This window comes from Brassica napus (genome assembly GCF_020379485.1).
Source record: "Brassica napus cultivar Da-Ae chromosome C3 unlocalized genomic scaffold, Da-Ae chrC03_Random_15, whole genome shotgun sequence".
In the NCBI taxonomy this organism is placed as follows: Eukaryota; Viridiplantae; Streptophyta; class Magnoliopsida; order Brassicales; family Brassicaceae; genus Brassica; species Brassica napus.
Genome location: NW_026014183.1, coordinates 1 through 23,012, shown reverse-complemented (window position 1 = coordinate 23,012; position 23,012 = coordinate 1). Strand labels below are relative to the sequence as shown.

General features: G+C 35.3%; 4 pseudogenes across 1 annotated transcript; 3 read left to right on the top strand and 1 right to left on the bottom strand.

Moving 5' to 3' along the window:
* Window positions 1-5,006: 5,006 nt before the first annotated feature.
* Window positions 5,007-7,508, top strand: LOC106388011 (annotated as a pseudogene).
* Window positions 7,509-8,009: 501 nt separating this feature from the next.
* Window positions 8,010-11,096, top strand: LOC125594644 (annotated as a pseudogene). Its single transcript, XR_007329938.1, has 10 exons — window positions 8,010-8,234; window positions 8,423-8,581; window positions 8,668-8,781; window positions 9,251-9,420; window positions 9,518-9,617; window positions 9,817-9,993; window positions 10,086-10,215; window positions 10,262-10,276; window positions 10,481-10,636; window positions 10,735-11,096. The product of XR_007329938.1 is annotated as a protein disulfide-isomerase 2-3-like (transcript).
* A 1,878-nt stretch (window positions 11,097-12,974) lies between these two features.
* LOC106388014 lies at window positions 12,975-15,008 on the top strand (annotated as a pseudogene).
* Window positions 15,009-15,179: 171 nt separating this feature from the next.
* LOC125594643 lies at window positions 15,180-19,111 on the bottom strand (annotated as a pseudogene).
* Window positions 19,112-23,012: the final 3,901 nt, after the last annotated feature.

Genomic DNA, 23,012 nt, shown 5'->3' with positions numbered 1-23,012 from the left:
ACAATAGATTTTAATAGAATCTTAAATATAAATAAACTTTTCCAATAACAAAGGATTTTGAGTGGAATTAAAAATCATCACTCCAATAACAATGGATTCTAGTTAGATTCTAAAAATTCACATACCAATAACAATGGAATTTCAAAATTTAATAATTCCTCTAGAATTATTTGCTCAATAACCCCTCCTTGAGCATCTCCAACTCCACTCCATAATTTACTGCAAAATGGAGTGGAAAATGAAAGGATGAACAAACAAAAAACCATTTTTGTTTGTTCATTGCTCCATTTCCCACTCCATTTTGCAGTAAATTATGGAGTGAGGTTGGAGATGCTCTGATCTTTGGGAATATACAAAAACTCAGTTTACGTTTTTAAAACAAAATTAACAGAATAATATTAATTGTAGCTCCAAATTCTAAACCGCTAACTTGAAAATAAAATAAATAATGTCTAAATTTTCTACTTACCATCAATCTAAGAGCATCTTCAACCTCACTGCAAAAAAATTGCAAAATAGAGTGAGAAATGCAGTCATGAACAAACAAAAAAGGCATTACTGCATATATAGAGTAATGTTTTTTTTGTTTGTTCATGACTGCATTTTCCACTCTATTTTGCAGTTTTTTTTGCAGTGGGGTTGGAGCTGCTTTAAAACCCTAACCTGTAATACTTTTAATTAATGACCCTAAAATCTAAGAAAATGGTTCTTCTGTTTTCCTTTCTGCCAACCTACCTTGGGATATTATTTATGAATCAGTAACGCAACTAAAAGCAACTGTTGAAATAAAGAATGTTTTAAGAGTTTAAAGCATCAGAGCATCCCTCTTTGTAATTTAGGAGTTGTTCTTGGATTAAGGTTTTCAGATGGTTTCCATGATTATTTTGTTCTCTGTTAAGGTTATTTTTCTAGATGATGCTGCCGCTGACGCCGCGGTTGACAAAATAACAGGGCTAATGTATTTGAGTAAAGATCATTTTCCAAGTAAAAAATGCTGCATTTCTTTTTATTTTGAAGAAAAATAAATACTTGTAAAAAAAGAAAGTGAGTGTTTCTCTACCAGAAAGGGGAGAAAACACTTGACGTTAAAGTCACACCCAGTGTTTTTAAAACCGGACCGATCCGATGGTTGGACCGGGTTCGACCTTGAACCGGTTATATAGCCGGGTTGGTCTAGTAATTGGTTCGACCATGAACCGGCCACATAGCCGGATTATATTTCAAAGTTATTAAACCAATAAAAACACTTAAACTATCGAAAATCTATAAACCATCCATATAAAAAACTAATTTATATTTATAATATTTTATGTTCAAAATTGATTTATATTTTAACTATGCATCATGTGTTACTATATTACTTTTATATTTACATACTAAAAAAATATTAAACCATATTATTGAACCAGGTTTGACCCAGTCGAATCATATTGAACCGTGACCCAAAATATTTCCGGTTCAGCTTCCGGTCCGGTTTTAAAAACACTTGTGACACCTTAAGCGGTCCAACCGGTCTAATAAACCGACGTGCACGTATGAAGTGGACTTAACCACAGACAATCGCCATCAGAACTATTTGACGGGTAGTATCATGACGCTGTCACAAGACCAGCTCTTCCACCGTTTTCTACTTTCTTCGACATGTGGGTCCTACCTGCTCTGCTAAACTGCGATGCAGGAGATTTCTTGTGTATGAATCAATCCTTCTTTTTACCGTTTTATCCCTCTATAACTTGGTCAAGCAGCCTTGCCTTTGTCATAAAGGCTGTGTTTGTTTTTTTCTAGTTTTCTTTGAACTATTTACGAATCTTGTCTGCGTTTTGTGTCCCTCGAATATTTCTAAAGCCGGTTTGACTAAACTGATTCTTGCTTTTTAATTTGTAATAATCTGTGTTATTGTAGTTTGTTTGTTTTTCTTTGACAAAGGGTTTTCAAAATTGAAATTTCTTCTCAACTATATTAATATCATTATAATAACAGTATTTAAAATAAAAAAAAAGAAATGTAACATTTTCTTTATGTTCAAAAATGTAATGTTTCTTATTAATCATTCATATATTTTAAAAACCAAAATTGGTCATGTTCTGATTACAAAAAACAAGGGTCTGAATTAAGTATTAACCAATGAATTATTAACTATCTATAACTAATCATACTCATAAGTATTTGGTCTGTATTTATTCTGTTTGAATTGCTTTTTATGTTTCATGTGCATTTTTTAAAGCTTCGGCTTCATTCGAAGCTTATTAAATTACTTTAAAAATTACACTTGTAGTGTAATTCTGAACCTATAGTCTACACTTGTCCTATATATCAGTTAAAAATGACAGAATACAGCAAAAGGATTCTTGATAGATTTTTCTGCCAAACAGTTGTCATTATTTATTTATTTATTTTACCAGTTGCTTTAATTCTATCGTTGTTACCTTTTTAGTCGTTTATCTTTTTTCTTCTTTTATTTTTTATTTTTAAAGAAAAACTGAAACTTGCCCCAAACAAGAAGAGAGGAGTGTAAAGTAAAATAAAAATTCTCGGCTCCTATACCATTTACGAGTGCATTGAATTTTTTTTTCTGGTTGGTTTAATAAGAAGTAGACTTTTGTACAAGTCTAACCTTGAAAGTTGTCGATCAAGTGTTAGTCTTTGTGGGAAACCAATTTTAGCCCATCTTGCTCATGAAACAAGTGTGACAAGATTTGTTCACATGTTTCCACCATCCTGATAAACGGAAAACCACGCCCGACAATATTACTATATTTGTTCTTATTTTTTTATCTAAGCTGGAAAATGACAATATTAACAATTATACTAATAGTTTCAAAAAAATAATATGGAAAGAATCAGTAAATTGGATATTTAATAAAAAAAAATATAGCTAAATATAAATTGGAAAATGACAAGTTTATTGCAACCGAAAATTTGATATTTATATTCTGAAATTTCATTGTATAAATGATAGCCAAGAATAAAAATCACATTAGATCGAAAGAGAAAAAATGGCATAATCATCAAGTTTTACATCTTTTGTTTGATTATTCTTTCATAACTAGTTATATATTTGGTTATACATAATACCTTGTTATTATATATGTTTATGATGATACTTCTTCATAGCTTAGTACGGTTGCATTTGTAATCACAATCGTACTTAAACCGAATACTATTAAAGTGTTGAATATACATGGGCATTAGGCAGCTACACAAATACTGTAAGAAAGAAGTACTTAGCGTGGTCATACATCTGAAAGAAACTGTCCCAAATCACAGATTAGCGTACCAAAGAATTTTATATAAGTCACAATTTTCTAAATAAAGCTTCCTTAATCTTATATGCATTTTACTTTTCTCAATTGAATAAAACACCAAGTGGCTCACGCTTCCATTTTCCGCTTACTCCAGACTAAAATGACGAAAGCACCCATCATTTTTTTTACAACACCCAATTATTTTTCTCTAGTTTTTCTTTTGCTCTACACACCCAGTATGGATGAACCTGAAAACCATCAACAAAACACCACTACCTTCAAATCTGCCAATGTTTCTAGTAGTTGAAATTTGTATAGTAGTATTAGGAAGTAGACATACAATTAATAAAAGGACCCACGCACACAAAGCACTGCCATTGGGGTGTGATACGGGAATAATTAACTGCCTTCAGTTTAGGTGTGATTGCATATTAAATGTTAACAAACTGCAAAAAAAAAAAAAAATCAATATTATCATATTTACTTACTCGCCTAGATAAAATTCATTAATAAGGGAAAAAATAGAAACCTAAATATAAACAATAACCGTTTTTGTGGGAATATAATAGAGATAACCTATAATTATATTTCAATAAGTGGTAATAATATGCTGCTAAATAAATATCCAGAAAAATACTATTAAATGGTATAAAATATAACTGCTACTATTTTTTTGTTTAAAATTAAGTGTTTTTAAATTTATATATTAAATTGATTTGATATATAATGATCAAATATACTGCTAAAAGCCTAAAACTATGGGCTATCAGGAAATTGATTTACAAGAATATATAATGTGTTACTTACTACTTACTCCTTTTCTCATGTTCCATTATATGTTTTAAAATTTTATAATTCAAGAAATGTATTAATCATATTTTTGATTTTTGTACATTAAAGATACCATTTCATTTTTAATTAATGCAATTTATATCATCATAAAGTTTTAGTATAAATAATAATAAAGTATAAATATTAATAATCATAAATGTCAAATAAATTTAATCATACATTCAAACTGTGTCATTTTATAAAATAGAACAAAAAAACTATTTATACATGCTATATTATTGAATAGAAGGGATATCTAAAAAATAATGAAAAAAAATTATAATTGAAAAATACGGTATAATATTTAGTAATATTTATTAATTTATAATTTTTACTTTATTTTATCTGATTGCTGGTTTAGAAAAACAAAGAACATTGAAGTTTTATCAATTAAGTTCGGAAAGTTAGAAAGCGAACAGCACGGGTCCCACAATGTTCGCATCCAACGGATGAGATCAAACCACGAGATTAAAGATTAAATCACGCGTAAACGAGCTAGACGCGGGGTATGATCGTCATTTCGAATGGACCGGCAGAATTTATTAGTCCGTACACGAGGGGGCAAAAGACATTACTCAGCTCTGTTTATTTAATTTATTTCTATAAATCCCAAATAAATTGTTTTCACATTGAAACATTGTGAGAGAAAAAAGGCAAAAAAAAAAAAACAAAAAAGGAAGATCCGAAATTTTTCCCACAAAAATCTCAGATTCTGGGAAAAGAAAAGGAAAACTAAGAAGATCGTTTTTTCAGTTTTAACATTTGTTCTTCTCCTTCGTTTGATCTTTCATCCGAGAAAGGAACAAATCTATTTCCTTATTTTAATAATCACAGACTTTTTCTCCTTTATTAGATCATTGTGATCATCGTCTCTACTTAACACACTCTCTGTATAAGAGACGAACAAGGGTTTTTTTTATCTTTTGTGTGTGTGTTATAACGAGCCATGTCAGAAACTCAGAACTCAACTGAGTCGGTTCGATCTTCCGACAAAATTGAAGGTAGTTACTATCTTTTTTTTTTTTTTTTCTTATTAGTGATCCAATAAAAGGGTTTCTTTCCGTAATGTGTTTGAAGATCATATGAATTTATTTTTTACTTTTGATCGTTTAAAGCCTCTGTCTCTTTTTGGATTCGTCTTGTCGGAGATCACGTTCAAAATCGTTGAGTTTAGATTCTGATTGGTCTCTGAACGTTTGACATTGTCTTATTTAGCTTTTAGCTAGTGGGCTCTTTATATATTGAATTAAGTTTTATATGATTGCTCATGTCTTGTGTCCTTTTGTGTTATGGTGTTTTAGATACGTTGACGAGGGTGAAAGTTAATGAAGAGAACATGGAGCAATCAAGTCCAAGTCCGTATCCTGATCGTCCCGGTGAGCGAGATTGCCAGTTCTTTCTGAGAACTGGGCAGTGTGGCTACGGAAACAGCTGTCGTTACAATCATCCTCTTTCTCTTTTTCCACAGGTTTGAGATACTCTTAACTCTGTCGAGCTGACTCTTCCCTGCTTACAGTTTCCGTTACTCTTAGCTTTACAGTTTGTAATAATTTTTTGTTCGCAGGCTGTCTTATATCAAAGAGACGAACTGCCTGAGAGGATTGGTCAGCCAGACTGTGAGGTGCCCTGCTTACATTATACTCATATCTCATTGTGTAATCTTGCATTGATCTAATAAGTTTAGAGTGAATGCATTTGTAACGAATACATTCCTTTTTTTATATGCTATTTTCTCTGCAGTATTATTTGAAGACTGGCGCGTGTAAGTATGGCTCAACGTGCAAATATCACCACCCTAAAGACAGGAATGGTGCTGAACCGGTGCTGTTAATGTTCTAGGCTATCCTATGCGACAGGTGAGACTACTTACGTCTGGTTATTATTACATTTTTTTTATCACCAGTTGCATTGTTTTTTATATGTTTTTTTCTTGTCTCTCCCAGGGTGAGAAGTCATGCCCATATTACATGCAGACAGGAATGTGTAAATTCGGCGTTGCCTGCAAATTCCATCATCCTCATCCTCAGCCTCATAACGGCCAATCTACTACACATGGAATGTCTAGCTTTCCTTATTCGATGATGTCTTTGCCTCCTGCAACGTATGGAGTTATGCCACCTCCTCAAGTTCCTCACCCTCAGGCCTATATGCCCTTCATGTTTGCACCTCCTCAAGGCTGGTCGCCTTACATGGTAAGTTTTAACTATCTTTTCTTGTTGCTCAAGTAGAGGCTTAACAATATATAGATAGAGATTCTACTTCTAACAAAAGAATGTCTTAATCTGAAAGATCTTGTTCTTTTCCTTTGGTGTAGGCAGGATCTAACCCTATTTATAATGTGAAAACTCAGCCTGACTCAAGTTCTGAAAGAGCTGAGTGTAGGTTTTATATGAACACTGGAACGTGTAAATACGGAGATGATTGCAAATACAGTCATCCGAAAGAAAGGATGTTACAGTCACCACCAAATCTCTCACACCATATTGTTCTTCTTCCAGCTAGACCAGTAAGTCTCTTGTCATTGTTTCACTAAGTTCTTATATGAGTTTCTGGTCACACTAATTACTCTGCGTTTGCTTGCTGTGTGTTTAGGGACAACCTGCATGTGGTAACTTCAAGGCATACGGTTTCTGCAAGTATGGACCAAACTGTAAGTACGATCACCCATCTTCGCCTGTCTCAACTCAACCGAGGAGCTCAACACCACCAAGCCGCTGTGACTCAACTGCCATCTCCAATGGTGATAAACCTGGTTCGGAAAATAACAGCTCAGAGGTTGAGAAACAAGACGAAGATATATCAGACAAGTCTGAAGTGCAGGAGTCATCACAACTAAGCGGCTCTGATTCAACTGCCATCTCCAATGGTGATAAACCTGCTGCAGATAATCACAGCTCAGAGGTTGAGAAACATGACGATAGCTCGGACAAGACAGAAGTGCAGGGCTCATCACAACTTAGCGGCTCTGAATCAACCGTCATTGCCAATGGTAATAAACCTGCTGCAGAGAGTCACAGCTCAGAGATTGAGAAACAAGACGAAGATATCTCTGACAAGTCTGAAGTGCAGGACTGTGATTCAACAGCCTTGTCCAATGGTAAAACTGATGCAGAGAGTCCAAGTTCAGAGACTGAGAAACAGGAAGATAATGGTTCACAACCGGACAACTGAGGAAAGCAGGACTCATCCGGTAATGTTTCATGATCATGACTTCAGAATCAATATCATCATCATCATCATCACAATCCTGGTTTCTAACAATCTCAAATGATTCCCTGCCCTTTTTGTTAATTTTTTTGGAAGGAGGGCTTGGAAATGTTCTATCTTTTTGTTCTCTTTTTTTTTTTTTTTTTAAATTTGGTTTTGGAAACTGCCATTGCTGAAACAAAATAGGAAATGAAATTTGAATTGGTTAATAAAACTTTGACTTCAGATAGCAATTTTCAGATGCTCAACCAATATTATTCGAATTGTTTTAGATTAGCAACTCTAGAAAACCTGAACCTTAAATTTGTGTTGTACACTGGTAAAAAATGTTTGATTTGGAATTTGAATAATTGAAAAGGTAGTAGTTAATTTATGGAAGCTCTTTTAGTACATAATAGTTTTACGTCAGAAAACATGAATTTAAATTGCATAAAATACGATTTATAACAGTTATACAGATTAATAGATAGAGGCTTTACATAAACTGTTTGTCACTTTAGAACCATTAAACATGAATCTTAATAAAGCATATAAAATTGTGGAATATAGGCGTTATGTAATACTTCTCTCTTTCTAACAAAATGGTAAGTGTTTTCACCCCATCACAAACATAATCCAACACAATGGAACCCACTCTCTGAGTAAGAGGCTCCGCCGGACAAAGAAACGACAGCCATCTTATGCTGATGTGTGACGACACGATTGGTCAATTACATAACTCCACGGAGTCTGTGTTCTTAAATCTGCTGCTTCGCAGGATGGCGAGAAAATAAATATAATTTCCGTGAGAAAGTGAGAAGAAGAGAGGAGGAAGAAACAATGTTCACCAAATCACCATTAACGTTGCTCACGCTTCTTAGTCTGTTAATTGGATTCTTCAATCTCGGTAACGCTCTTTACGGATCTTCGTCGCCTGTGGTTCAGCTCACTGCTTCGAACTTCAAGTCCAAGGTATAGCCACCTCATCGATTTCATCATCTTGTATCTGTATTGATCTCTTGAAGGTTGATTTAGCTTGTATGAGCGGGGTAGTTTTTAGCGGTTTATAGATCCGGTTAGATTTTGTGATTTAATTCTTGTTCAATTTTGGTAAACCGGAATGTGAATTGGTTTGTTTTTAATATGTTTCTTTGCTGCAGGTTCTTAACTCAAACGGTGTCGTTTTGGTAGAGTTTTTTGCACCATGGTGTGGTCATTGTAAAGCCCTGACACCAACATGGGAGAAAGTGGCTGGTGTTTTGAAAGGTGTTGCCACTGTGGCAGCTATTGATGCTGACGCTCACCAGTCTGCTGCTCAGGTCTGTGGATGTCAGTGAAATAGTCATCCAAAGCTTGTATCTTTCCATGAGAAATGTCGCTACAACAATGTGCTCTCTTTGTTCAGGATTATGGTATTAAGGGCTTCCCAACCATTACGGTCTTTGTTCCTGGAAAGCCTCCTGTTGATTACCAAGGAGCAAGAGATGCTAAGTCCATTGCTAATTTTGCTTACAAGCAGGTTTTTTTTACATGCTCCTTTGTTGATTCTTAATTACATATTTCATATTATCAAGAATTTCTTATCCTATGATATGATTGGGGTGCATTTATAGACCTCTGGAAGATGTTCCTGTCAAAACAAATAATATTGAACTCTACCATGTTATAGTCTTTTGGTTAGAAGCAGATTACACATCCTGATGAATATGCAATGGTTATGTAGAAGAGATTTTATACTATTTATACCTTCTTGTAAGTATTGCATAGATATCTAGTTGAATAGCACTGCATATATAAAGGGCAGCAGTTGATGATCTAGAAGGATCAGAATATTTTCACCTTTTCTTTGGTTTTGTAGCTACTATAGTAAAAAATGAATGGAAGAAACATAAATGGACATTAGGTCATATTAATTTCGTTGCATATATAACATTTCTCTAACAAATTCGTCACTCGCATTAGCTGATTGCTGTTAACTTTTTCTCCAGGTTAAGGCACTTGTGAGTAACCGTTTGGAAGGCAAAAGTAAACCAAATGGAGGAGGATCTAGTGAAAGGAAATCTGAGCCTAGTGCATCTGTAGAATTGACCTCTAGCAATTTTGATGAATTGGTCATCAAAAGCAATGACCTCTGGATCGTTGAGTTTTTTGCACCTTGGTAAGTTTTTATCACTGGCCCCCAATGGACTTTCCATGCCTTCAAACTTCATTGGTGGACTTACGGTGTAAAACTTTTTTTTACTTTCTTCCATAAGGTGTGGACACTGCAAAAAGCTTGCCCCGGAGTGGAAAAAGGCTGCTAAAAACTTGAAGGGGAAGGTGAAACTAGGCCATGTGAATTGCGATGTTGAGCAGGTAAACAATTACATTCCAATCTCTTTTGCTTTCAGATTTAATTTCCGTAGACTCTTCTCCATTTCAGCACTCTATTGGCTTCTTGGGAAATTTTACCTGTGACTAGTCTTGATTTTGAAGCATATTATCCTGATCAATGCCACAGTGTCTTTTTTCTTGTATCAAAACTCATGTATTTATTTGATTGTTACATTTGCAGTCGATAATGAGCAGATTCAAAGTGCAAGGATTCCCTACAATTATGGTATTTGGTGCAGACAAAAGCAGCCCATATGCTTACGAGGGTGCTAGATCTGCGTCAGCTATAGAATCTTTTGCTACAGAACTTGTGGAATCTAGTGCTGGGCCTGTTGAAGTTACTGAACTAACTGGACCGGTATGGTATCGTTTCACATCACTTATTTTTCTTTTAGATGGTACTCTGCAAGAAATCAATATATTGACATTTGTTCTTTGGTGATTGTGCAGGATGTCATGGAAAAGAAGTGTGGTTCTGCTGCTATTGCTTTATCTCTTTCTTACCTGACATTCTCGACTCCAAAGCTGAAGGAAGGAACAAGTATCTCAAGATGTTACAATCCGTTGCAGAGAAGTATAAGACAGACATCTTACAGGTATGCCAAAAAATATTTTCTCTCTCTGCTGCGTCATCCTTACAAGTATAATATTTTAAAGACAATCTTATACAAGTGTCCAGATATTGAATCATTATAATCCTCACAGCTTTGAGATTTAGGGTTCTCATAGAAGTGTTAGGACTTTGCTTTGATGACATCTGGACAAGGGTCCTTATTTTTCATGCACATCTAAGGAAATAATCGTTTCTACGTTAGAATGAGAATCTAATGTAAAACATTCTGCAGTTTCGTGTGGGTGGCGGCAGTAACTCAGCCGGATTTAGAGAAGAAAGAAGAAAGTTAGTGTGGGAGGATATGGTTATCCAGCAATGGTAGCGATGAACGTGAAGAAGAAGGAGTATATGCTCCTCTTAAAAGCGCATTTGAGCTTCAACACCTCTTGTAAGTTTGGTTCAACCAGAGATCACCATGGTTAAGATTCACTTGAGCGGTTTATCACTCTTATAACAACAAGTAATCTTTTGTTTGTGTTATATCAGAGAGTTTGTGAAGGATGCTGAGGCTGGTGGAAAAGGAAACTTACCTATGAATGGAACACCAGAGATAGTTGACACAAAAGCATGGGACGGTAAAGACGGGGAAGTGATCGAGGAAGATGAATTCTCACTTGAAGAACTTATGGGAGGTGATGACGATGCTAATGTTGGTATCAAGGGATGAGTTGTGAATCATTGAAGGTGTGACCTGAACCGTTGAATGTTTCTCAGTCTTTATATTTGTTAAAAGAAAGTAAGATGAGAGCATTTTAAGAGACAGGAACCATCCTATATGTATACTTCCCAACATGTCTGGATTTTGAATTTAGATATAGACACATAATCAGATCAATCTTGGTGGAGTTTGAGTACATCACTCTTCGCCCTTTTTATGGTGGTTTGTCTTCCTAATAAAGTATACCATCCTATATGTGTTACAAAAAAAAAAGCCAACTAGGCATGAGCATTTAAGCGAATCCGAGATCTAAATGAAATTGGATTAAAAATGGTTTAAATCTATATCCTATGGGACCTGTAAAAATATTTAAGTAAGTTATTCTGCCGGATAATATTTTGAGTTATAGATTTTATCCAAACCAATCTAATCTAAACGGATATAGAAAAAATCTTTATATAAATAAGACATAAATAAAACTTGTGAGAATTTGGAAATTAAAAAAAAAAACTGATGCGAAGTAGTATCCAAATACCATGCCTAATACTAATCACCAACTCTTTAGTTATTCTATTTTATTTCAGTTTTAACCAGTGCTCCTAAAATCTGTTTATGCAGACATTTGCTTAGTCGGCAAATTAGACATAAACGAAGCAAAACAGTTTATAGAATGATTTTTTTCAAAATTGGTATAGATACTAAAAAAATTAGTTTAGATACCTACCTTACCAATCTATACTATTACAATATCATTCCTATTTTCCTTCCCTTAATGAAAAAATAAATTTTACCTGAAATGCTTTTATTTTTTCAAATTAATTTTAGTTCTCATCGATGACATTTTAGTATTTTAATTATGGACCTAAAACTACAAATGCATCCCAAACAAATGGTAGAATTGGATCATAATAATCAAGAATATTCATTAATTAAATGCCCAGATATGAAAACCCATTAGTATCATTTGAGAAAAATATTTTGTTATACATAGATGAAAGTTAATCTTTATATGACCCATAAAATAAAATTGTTAGTGATCATATTTATTATTCACATAAAATTCATTAAGAACTATACATTTTTAAAGATCTATTATACACAAAATATACTTTTATTATACACAAATAAATAAGTAGGAAAACAGTTTTAGGTGTGTTTATTTTCTAAAACATAATTACTCAAAATTACAATATATCAATGTACTACAACAATATGACTACCACCCATCAAAATCATATCAAATTCGACCACGCGATATCTCACTTTCCAAGAAATCAAATTCATTTATTTGAATGCACGTGTTTTGTTTTTTAAAAATTTGTTAGATTCAAATCATGTTTTATAAAGAACTACTTCCAACTGGTTACTAGCGATTTTTTAAATTTTTACGGGTTCTATCATTTTTACTTAGCGAGCACTTCATTAAATCTCAAAAGAATTCTATATAGTGTCGAGTCTACTAGTTCGACCACAAAACTGAGTCGAATATGAAAACACTGCTTGAAACATAAACATTATAATATACCAAATTTTAAATTATTTTATCCGAAGAGTCAACAAAAAATACATACGTTTCGAAAGAACGGAAAAAAAAATATTACGGCTTCTAAATGGAAACATATTAACTTTTTTTAAACGTAGATTGATGGTTAAATCTATAATACAAATATATGATAAGAGAAACTCATTACCATTTTAAATCAATAATTCATATCATTACTATGTGAGAACACAATGTTTTTCAATATAGAATAGCTATATTATTAAATCACACATATCATCTTTAATAAATCTATTTTGAACAATACTACACTTTGAAAAAAAAACACAAATGACAAAAATATAAAAAGTTAATTGTTAAGATTCAAAAAATAAAAATAATACTAGTATCTAAATTAAGTTCAGAATAAATCTGCGATTTCTAATCGTGAATCAAAATCTAGTAATATTGTAAAACACATAATCATCGACTTTTTTTGGTTTAAAGAGTAGAGGTGGAAGAAAAAACTGTAACCAGATGAAATCAAAACTAAACCGAAAACCATAATATAAAAATCGATTGCTTTGATAACTAAACCCGAACCGAAAGTAACATCCTCACCCAGAACAGAACCCGATCGTTACAAACTCACTCAGGTTTGTCTACTGCCGATTAATTAGTAAAACCTAGTTTTGTCTCTTATTCAACTCAGTAAACTAGAATCGGAACTATTTGTTTTCTAGATAGCGGTAGAGTCCCTGAGTAGTGAACAAAGAGCACCACCACGATGCTGTTGATTTAGATTCCTCATGATCAAAACGCATAACCAAGCTTTGATGTCCAAAGATAATGACGATGACGAAGCAATCTGCAAGCGAACCAGAGCTAGTTGTTCGTTAGCGAGTTCCACATTAGATGATCTCGAGGCTTTTCTTCACGAGACTGATGATGATGACGAGGATGAAATCTCAAACGTTGATGAGGAAAAAGAAGAATACCGCAAGTTTCTGGCTGCAACTGTTTCACACAGTTGTGAGGTTCAGGATTGTGATTATGATGAGGATAAAGATGTAGACTTTGAGATACAACAAGCACTAGAGACTGATGACGAGGAAGCAAGTATCCCAAGGCCTGTGACTAGGCGCAAGAGACGACCCAAAATCTCCAACGATTGCAGATCGAGATCGTTACGTCCTCTTGTACCTATCTTCCCCATTACACAACCTCGTACAAGGTTTTATGCTGCTCGAATGAATGGCTGCTTCAGCCAAGCTCAGATAAGAGAGCTGCATTGTTTGGTTCTTGACCACCTCCAACTTCTCATCCAGGTCTACTCTCTTTGTGCGTTTGATCATTCAAAACAGCGCATTGGAGCACAAGTCCAAGGACTTATAACCGAGATGGTTCAGAAACAACAGCGACCAAGTCATCTTCTTGATCTAGTTGGAAGGTATCTAGTTGATGATGTCTCTACCGCTGTTCAAGAATATCGAAAGCGTCAAGTGGAATCAGGTTTTGATTCTATGTTTGGAAGAGTGCCATTGTTTGAATCAGGACGCAAGGATCCTGGTACTGTCCATAAGGATGTCGCCGAGTTAGCTCAAGTGTTTTTGCCTTTCTTCAAAGTGTCCTTGTTCCTGAGAAGCCGCCTGGAGGAGGTAAACGGTCCCTTTTCACCAGCGGTGAGGACGAGTTACTGGCTCTTGGGATAATGGAATATAACTCTGACTGGAAGGCGATTAAGCAGAGGTTTCTTCCTTGTAAAAGCGAGCATCAGATTTTTATCAGGAAGAAGAACAAGGGAGCATCTAAGGCCTTTGAGAATCCGGTCAAGGCCGCTCTGAGGATGAAAAACTCGAAAAAGAACAATGAGGCATGTACACAGAGGCTTGCACCTTGTGTCTTTCCTCTGGGAATGCGTAAACCACACAAGAAGAGTGTAGTGAGAGTAGCCTCTGATTTGCCTCCAGTGAACCAGTGCTCCAAACTAGTACCATTAAGGGTGGCATGTATGGGAGGGGAAACTTGAGTACTACAGGGAGAATGACTCGGGTCTTCTGATGCATCATTTGTTGTTCCGTACCCCTGAGCATACCACTACATGTAACACAAGGGCTTCTTCTTGTTCATCTAGTTTCTTGTCTGGTATTCGACCTCAGCTGCTGAGTCTTTCAACAACAGTCCAAGGGAAATCGATCACTCCGCAGAACTTGGGGATAGCTGCTTTCATCCTTTTCTTCGAAAAAGTGAGTATGAGATGAGTAGACGTGAGAATTTAGAGGCAGGCACTGGCAAGAACGCCAAGTTATGTCAGCTTGAGGATACTCTCGGTGCTGGTGACAAGACTTGTATCCCTGTTGCTGGTCGTAATGATGGCTCTCATGTGACTGGATCATCAGCAACAAGTAGATGCATTGATGAGATTGGTGATCAATCTAATCAAGGTATAGTGATGGAACATGAGGAGTTGAGTGATTCTGACCAAGAGATGATGGAAGAAGAACATGTTGAGTTCGAGTGTGAAGAGATGACTGATTCTCAAGGAGAAAATGACTCAGAATGCGAAGAAGAAAAGTCAGATAAAGAGATAACAGAAGCTCTTGGGTAGGAATAGTTTCTTAACAATGTCGATAATGGCAATCCGGGTAGCAGTTTCCTTTGCATTGAGGTTAAGGACATAGAAATTAGAGTACAAATATGAATGTAAAAAAGTGAAAACAAGACAAATTAATTTGATTTTTTTTTTTTTTTTGAAATTATACGATTCTATTGTTACTGTTTGTGGCAACATTGTAATAGAATCGTGTTTTTCCCATAGAACGAACTTATGACCAAATGTAAAATCATGTACAACAAAATCTGGGACTCACTTTTTAAACCTAAAGCTTAAACTCTCTTACGTAGTATATTCTTACACACGAGTGTGTGTGGATGATACAAGCTTCACGACTCTTCTGCCAATAAGGCTCACTTTCTTCTTCTTCTCCTCAGGTCTACAAGGGTTTTTAGTTTTTTTATTTTATTTATCATTTCCTGCTACTAGTTGACTACGTCTTCTATCCTCCATAAACATTCTTTTCTCAGTGGCGAATCTGCGAATATAGCTTTGATGAAATCTTGTACCTGCAACATTTGTCATCACAAAAGGCTTTCAGAAGAGATGAAACAACTCGTAGAAAAAAGAAAAACACTTGATAAACAATAGCAAATGTCTTCATGAGTCAAATCAACTTAAATGAAAAAATATAGTACCTCTGTCCTTGTAAAATTGCAACTAAACAACTCGCCACTTTCCCAAGCTGAAGTTACAGACTTAAGAGGCATATCCAATAGTTCTGTATATGAGAAACATAAACGAAAAATTCACCGAGCATATACCAAAGCTTAGTGTTAAAATTGAGAGGGGAAGTAAACAAAGATAGTAAAAAAGACATGCCTGCTAGTTTCCGGGTTTTACGCAAAGATGGTATGAGATCATCAAGAGGACGAGAAGTTTCGTCTGCAGACTTCAAGGAACCGAGCAAAGAAGACAGATTCTCAAACATGAGGTGAATCAGTCTTTGTAGCTGAGAATAAGCAAGACAACTTCTATTAGCCAGTTATAAAGTTTCATCAGCAGCCATGTCGTCTAGAAGAAGAATGTCTCTAGTTATTCTGCGAAAGACCGACTCTAAAACCAGGCACATGCTCAGTTGTAAGTTTTGGGCCGTAAGACTGGCTCCCATATCATATGCACTTTCTCTAGACTGAACACAACCTATCAAACAATTTCAATCTCTCATAAAAATGACACTTTATACGAAATAAGGTAAGAAGAACACATAAAATCAATAAAGAGTATTTACCTGCTCAATGCTAAATTTTGCAGATTCGAATTGCTTAATTTGATGAGTATCCTGAAATCCATCTGCACTGTCTACTGCCTAATGATAGATGCAAAAAAATGTTAAATGAAGAATCAATACTCTTTACATAATACTAGTTTTACAAAGAAACTCACCTCTTGCAAACTCGAAACTACTAGCTGAACTTGTCTTTGCAAGACTTCTTCTGCCATCAGTTTAAATCTTGGGGCTACGTCAGCAAATACTGCATATTCCTTGATGGAGCTAGGGAAGCTAGCACGATACTTTGAACAGAAATGATGATATAGTCAGAGATAGAATAAAACAGCTTAAGAAGAAAACGTTGGCTTATCAATCAAAGAAATAATATTTAAAACAGCGGTTCATTTTTGCATAAAAACACATCTGTCATACCTCAAAAGCAAGTCCAAGTATCTCTTCAAACAAATATAGACAATCGTTGTGCAGAAGAACAGCGGCCTGATTGATGCCATTGAGTTGTTTCTCTAGCTTCACATTTCAGAGAGATCAAGGAAGAACTACTATAAGATTTTACGCATATTCGTGACAGATTTTCATGTGATGTTCGTTAAAAGTTCTCTTTCACTGACCTTGACAGGAACAACAGCTTCATATAGAAGTATAGAATCTCGAGCAGCGTGGTAAAACTCTGAAGCAACTCTTGCAGAAGACACACAAACATCCTGCGGGGAAAAATAAGTTTATTATCCCAACCATGTCTGAAAAATGCTAATACTGAATTTCACAAGTCCAAAAAGAGCTAACCTCGAGAGTCTTATGCACCAAATGCATAAGTTGATAAGCAGCTTCCGACACCATACACACTTCAGATGAAAAAAGTAAGCGACCATGTGCTTGGACGAATCTTCATCTAAAGATTCGACACCACCAGACTCAAAACTAGCATTCCTCATAGCAAGTCCCTGAAAAAAAGGATTACACAGTCATGATCTTTAACATGTTGATGGGTAGATAAGACGATAAGCTCACCTGGGAATCGTAAAGTTACACTGCAACATCAAACTTCTTGCTTTTGCTAGAATTTCTATCTTTTTTCTGGATGCAAAATGAACCTCAACATTTTCAGCATATTTGCTGAGCCTCCCCTCCGAGTCAGATGGTGAAATGAAACTCAATTCTTTTAGAGCTGTTTCAAATTGAAAAGTCCGCTCAATAACTTTCTGAAAGTCGGCAAGCTTTGAAGCGTCTTCTGGGACAACCTGACTCCAAAAGGAACAACCTATAGTTGCAGTTCAAAGAAAGAAATTTCATCATAGTTTCCCAGTTATAAAAAAACGAACCTTTGAAAGAAATTTAGATATAATTAGCTCTGATATCCTCGGCCATGTAAATCTCCCGAAAGAATGGATCCATGTAACGTTTCCAAAGCACAAGGAACTGCAAATGAATTTAACAACCTTAAGAATTCCTGAATATATTGCCTCTCCATCCACATCTTCAGTCTGCATTCAAGAAAGTAAGCAGTTAGAGGTTCAGAAGACAAGGACCAACGAAGAAAATACAAGAAGCACGTAACTTATAGGATAGAGAAAATATATAATTCATGAGATGGATAATGGTCAGATATCATCTTTACCACAAAATAGATACCTTATGATCTGAGGATTGTTCTATCTTTAACGTCTGTTCGGTTATATCCCCTGAGGTTTTACATGAATATTCTACGGCGTTAAAGGTAGATGCATGAGTTACAGCTGGGGTAATGACATGCTTGAAGATTAAGTCAGCTGCTTTCGCAAGCCCATAGTCTAACATTCCAATCACCTAGAAAAAACCAGAACAGTCAATACTCAAATAGCCTGAAAACAAATGACTTTTGCTACAATATAGAAGTCCAATCACATTCATACCTCCATAGCCTCAAGAACAGTAGTAAGAGCGATTCCAGTAATCTCGCCAACGCTTAGCTGATAACTAATCCTGAGCTTACTCGAGTCCAGCTCAAAACGCACTGCACTTCCATGAATCTTGCAAGCACCTCTTGAATCTACAAACATAGACACAGTTCTTCTAAAACCCTCACATTCTTAGACAGACAAAAGCAAAGATGAAAGACTAACAACAAAAGCTTCCTCCTAAACAAAGCTTACAACTTTAAACTCATTGCTTCTCGTTTCACAAGAAAGATTAGAACTTTATGACACCCATTGAACCATTGTTCTTCATTTCACAAAAAAAAAAGATTAGATTTTTATGATACCCATTTACTCATTGCTTCTCGTTTCACAAGAAAGATTAAATTTTTATGACACCCATTAACTCACCTCGTCAAAGCAATCAGACCAGTCTTTCCTAAGCAAAGCGTAAGCCACAGGCTCACCTTCTTCCTCTTCACCAACCCTCAACACTCCTTTCAGCTCTCTGACCCTCTCAGCAGCGAATCTAAACCTCCCTCCTCTCAAAGCCACCTTCGTTTCCTCCACCGCCTCGCAGATCCCCACGATAGCACTCACAAGCTCAAGCGACTCTCTCTTCAACCTCACCTCCTTGGTCTTCTCCGTTATCTCATCGACCACTTTACGAATCTCCACATCGACGGGCCTGTCCGAAATCAACTCCACGACATCGGAGACGTCGTCGGAGATCAGGCGAGTCCTGGAGACGGCGTCTTGGCAGGTCGAGAAAAGGTCGGAGAATTCGGAGTGATGGGCGACGAGGTAGGACTGGACTTTGGACTTGATCCGGAGGGAGTGAGACTCTAAGCGGTTTATGAGGAGACGGAGATCCGGCGCCGATAGTGGAGTCGTCGGATCGTTGAGGTCGTGTCGGCGCGAGAAGGTCGCGGACATTGATCGATTCAAATAACGCGTCGATCTCCGGCATGACGGAGGGACGGTGGTGGTCGTCGTCGTCGAAGAAGAAGATGTTTGCCGATCAGAGAGAAGTTCGTTATGTGGTGGTGACAATGGACCTTTATTGGATACGACGATTTTCTTTTGATTTAATTAATGGGCCGATGGAATAGAATTGTTAGGCCCAACTATTTATCTCCTAGGCTATAATACTGAGTACAATGTGTTTGGTTTATCTGGATTAAGAAAATTTTAATTGAAGTCAACTGAAAATAATTTGGTTTGGTTTGTGTTTGGTTGTTCTGTTAGGTTTTGTTTGTGTTTGTTCTGTTCAGTCGAATTGATTTATATTTTGTTTTGGTTGGATTATAAATATAATTTATAAAACATAAATAAATCATTATTTGATACTAAGTTTATTGAATTTCATATTTATATGTAATTCAAACACCACTATAAAATGTAAAAGATAATCTAATAATTTTCTATTTTTATTTTCGAAGCTAGCTTTACATTTTTTTTTTCAATTTTGGATGATAAAGTATGAGATTCATATTCTTTTATTTTATTGCGACTTATCTGATTCTTATTCATTCATATGTAAAATGTACGAAATTATATTTTGCTGTTTATATTAAACAGTTAAATATCTTAATTCTTACTATTATTAATATATTTAGTTAGACAAGTACTTCGATTTTTCGGTTTGTTTCAGTATAAATCAGAACTAAACTGAACCATTTGTGTTGGTACAACTTTTAACCGAATGATTGGGACATATATTTTAGTTTGGTTTGGATCGTTTTGGATTCAGTTGCATCAGTTGGGTTTGGTTGTTCTGCCACCCCTAGGTCCATCATAGAGCTGTAGACGTCTTTATTTGTTTTCTCTAAACAACCACTAAATCGATCTTTGTAAGTGTAGCACCGCATGCACAAGCGAGTGGCAAAATGATAGACTTTTAGTGTTCACTTGATAACATTTGACGTAGTTTGGCTATTTCAAATCCCTTAATTATTAATAGAGAAACAGTTTAACAAACTAACCTTAAATTAGTACTTTATTTACTTACATGCCATTATGCTGATGTGTCACTCTCTCATGCATTTTCATTCTATTTTTCTAACAATCTTTCTTACATAGAATAATTACTTTTATTGCCATTGGTACGATTTATATTTAAAGCATTCATATTTATATAAATACTAGGGCCGGTCCGCGCTACGCGCGGAATGTGATGTATGTTTTTGTGAAAATATAAAACTGTGTGTAACCGTTTTTGTATGTTCATTTGGTTGACAGTGCAATTTAGTCGATGAGGGTCATCAACACCGGTCTATGTTTTATTCGTTCATTTTCATTTTAGTAGTTTATAGAATAGTGACTTCGTTGACTAATTTGATTTTAAACCATGAAGTGTAACAATCAATCCATATATTTTTTTTTGTTAATACTTCTGGTAACCAACAAATGAGATTAAAATAGTTGATAGTTTCTTCGCAGTAGCAAATATGATTAAAAAGTAAAAATTGGGAGTTGAGTTTTTGAAAATACCATCCGTAGTTAACTGAGGAATATATATAAAATATACTGTGATAGAAAATATTGTTTGTCAATAAAGAAAGAAGCAATTTTTTTTTTGAAAATCTTTAGCTTTTAAGATTACAAAATGAAGTGATGACATGATTTGTTATATATATTTATTATCCAATAAAATATGATTAATATTTTGTAAAACAATAATTGAGAACTTTGAAAAAATTATTTAAAAAAATTTTTTTCATTTGTGGGTGTAAAAGCATATGACATAAGAAAAAAATTATAAAGTTGGTTTTTGTAAGTAGTTTTTTAAAGTTTTTTTTGTGAACTTTTTTAAATATAACTAATACTAATATTTTAACCAAACTTCCGTTGTTCTTTGATGTTGGTTGCATCAAGTCTTGAGTTAGCAAATTATCAAATGGTGTAACCTAAGTATGGATTTGTTAGATGAGCATATCGAGATCTTTCATTTTGGGAATCCATAACCGCAAAAGATCCATTTATGTTTAATTATTTTATATTTTGGTTTATATTTGGTTAGTCTAAAATTTGGTTTACTTGGGTTTTTTTTTTAGTTTCGGCATTACTCAGATACTGATTTATATTCTATAAATGTATCGAAGCTACTTATCTAGACCGGTCAAGTTTAATATAAAAATGAACATCATGAAACAAAGATAAAATAATCCATAATTAAACATTTGAACTTGTTCATAGCAAAAGGAAAACTAATCTTCCAAAATCACACTCGTTTCGGCACATAAAGATTTTAGAAGAAATGTGTATTCTCCAAATCAAAGCTAATAGCAGTAAAAAAATTTTTTTGTATGTTATGAAGATTATTACTGGTTTCTTGCTTGAATTCTTCTTCATCTGAGTCCTCTGCATTGTCTGCATCATCAGCGTCATCTGCTTCATTATCGTCTTCTTCTTGATGGTTGTCAACTACTGGTTTTCCAATCATGGGTAAGCTTATGACACATCTTTCTGATCTCGTTGCACTGCACCAAAACGAAGACAGACACAACAGGAGTTTACTCAAGACTTACTTTGGCATTCACAAAAACAAACAGTGAACAGATACAATAAGGCTTATAGTCATGTGAAACGTTCTGCCTTAAACCATTTTGATTTGTCAGTTACCAACAAAACCACCTTCATCAAATTTGAATGGAAACACAAAGATTACTCAATTATAATCTCTCAATTCATCAGCAAAATTCACCCAACGCCATCACACATGGACTAAACCGACGTCATTTCAAAACCCAGAACTTTTTTTTCAATCATCATTTTACTTATTACATACATATCTAAAATATTATGTTCGATTTGTCACAACTGAAACAAAAAAAAGACATTTAAAAAAAAACATAGAACAATCATTCTTATGTGGTGTTTCTTATCAGTCCCTAGGCGGGTGGCTGCGGCTTCTTGTGATTCAACAGCAGCCGCCTCCGTCTTTGCATTAGCTACTTCCTAAGGAGTCTTGCCATTGGTCACAGGTGGCACCAAAGAGTCAAAACTTGTCTGATTTCCCCAGCCAATCTCAATCTGCGTAAAACATAATGTAAAAATAAGAAGTCAAAATGTTACACAATGGGAGGATTGATGCTAAAGTAGTGAAACTTGCCTTTGCTTTCTGAACCATCTTTCCTTTGGCCTCATCTTTCATTCCCACAGTGGATGTCACACTTCTGAACAATAATAATAATAAAAAAGCAGTCTTGAATTAGATTGAAAGCTTTTCTATCATCATGAAAAAAAGAACTTACTCTTATCTGTAGTCAATCCATGTTCTTCAAGTTCTCAGAGATGTTACCACCATCATTTTGTTGTGTGCAAATTAAAACAGTTAAAAGTAAAATACACAAAGAAGAGAGAGACCAGTCCATGTTTTTCGATAAGATTTTAAGTTATGATGAAAATGTGGTGTATACCCATTCAGAGTGCAGAGAGCTCGACCTCATTGTGTTGCTGAATGTACCTCTGCATCAAACGCAATGCATATCAAACAAATCAGAAACTCGCTCTATTTGGACAAACAAACACTTTGGTGGGTATAAAGGAGAGACGTTCAGGAATCAAAACTAATCAACCAGCTGCGCCCTCCGATCCACAAACGAAACTAAGAAGTAGATGCTTAAAAACCTAGTCCAGTGGTTCGCCGCGCAAGAACATAACAATTTCGTTTGGCGAGCCCGCGTTCACGGCAGTTTCGTGGTTTCGGGAGATCCCGGAGTAGCGAGAGTGGGATGGGCGTGGCATTGGGCCGTGCGGGTGTGATGGGCTGGCCATGTGCAGGTGCCCTCATCCCGTGGGCTAGACCGACCTCTCCAGGCCTGTTGAGTCGGCGAAACTCTAGACGTCTTCAGGCAATCAAACTAATCACCAAACCTCTCTCA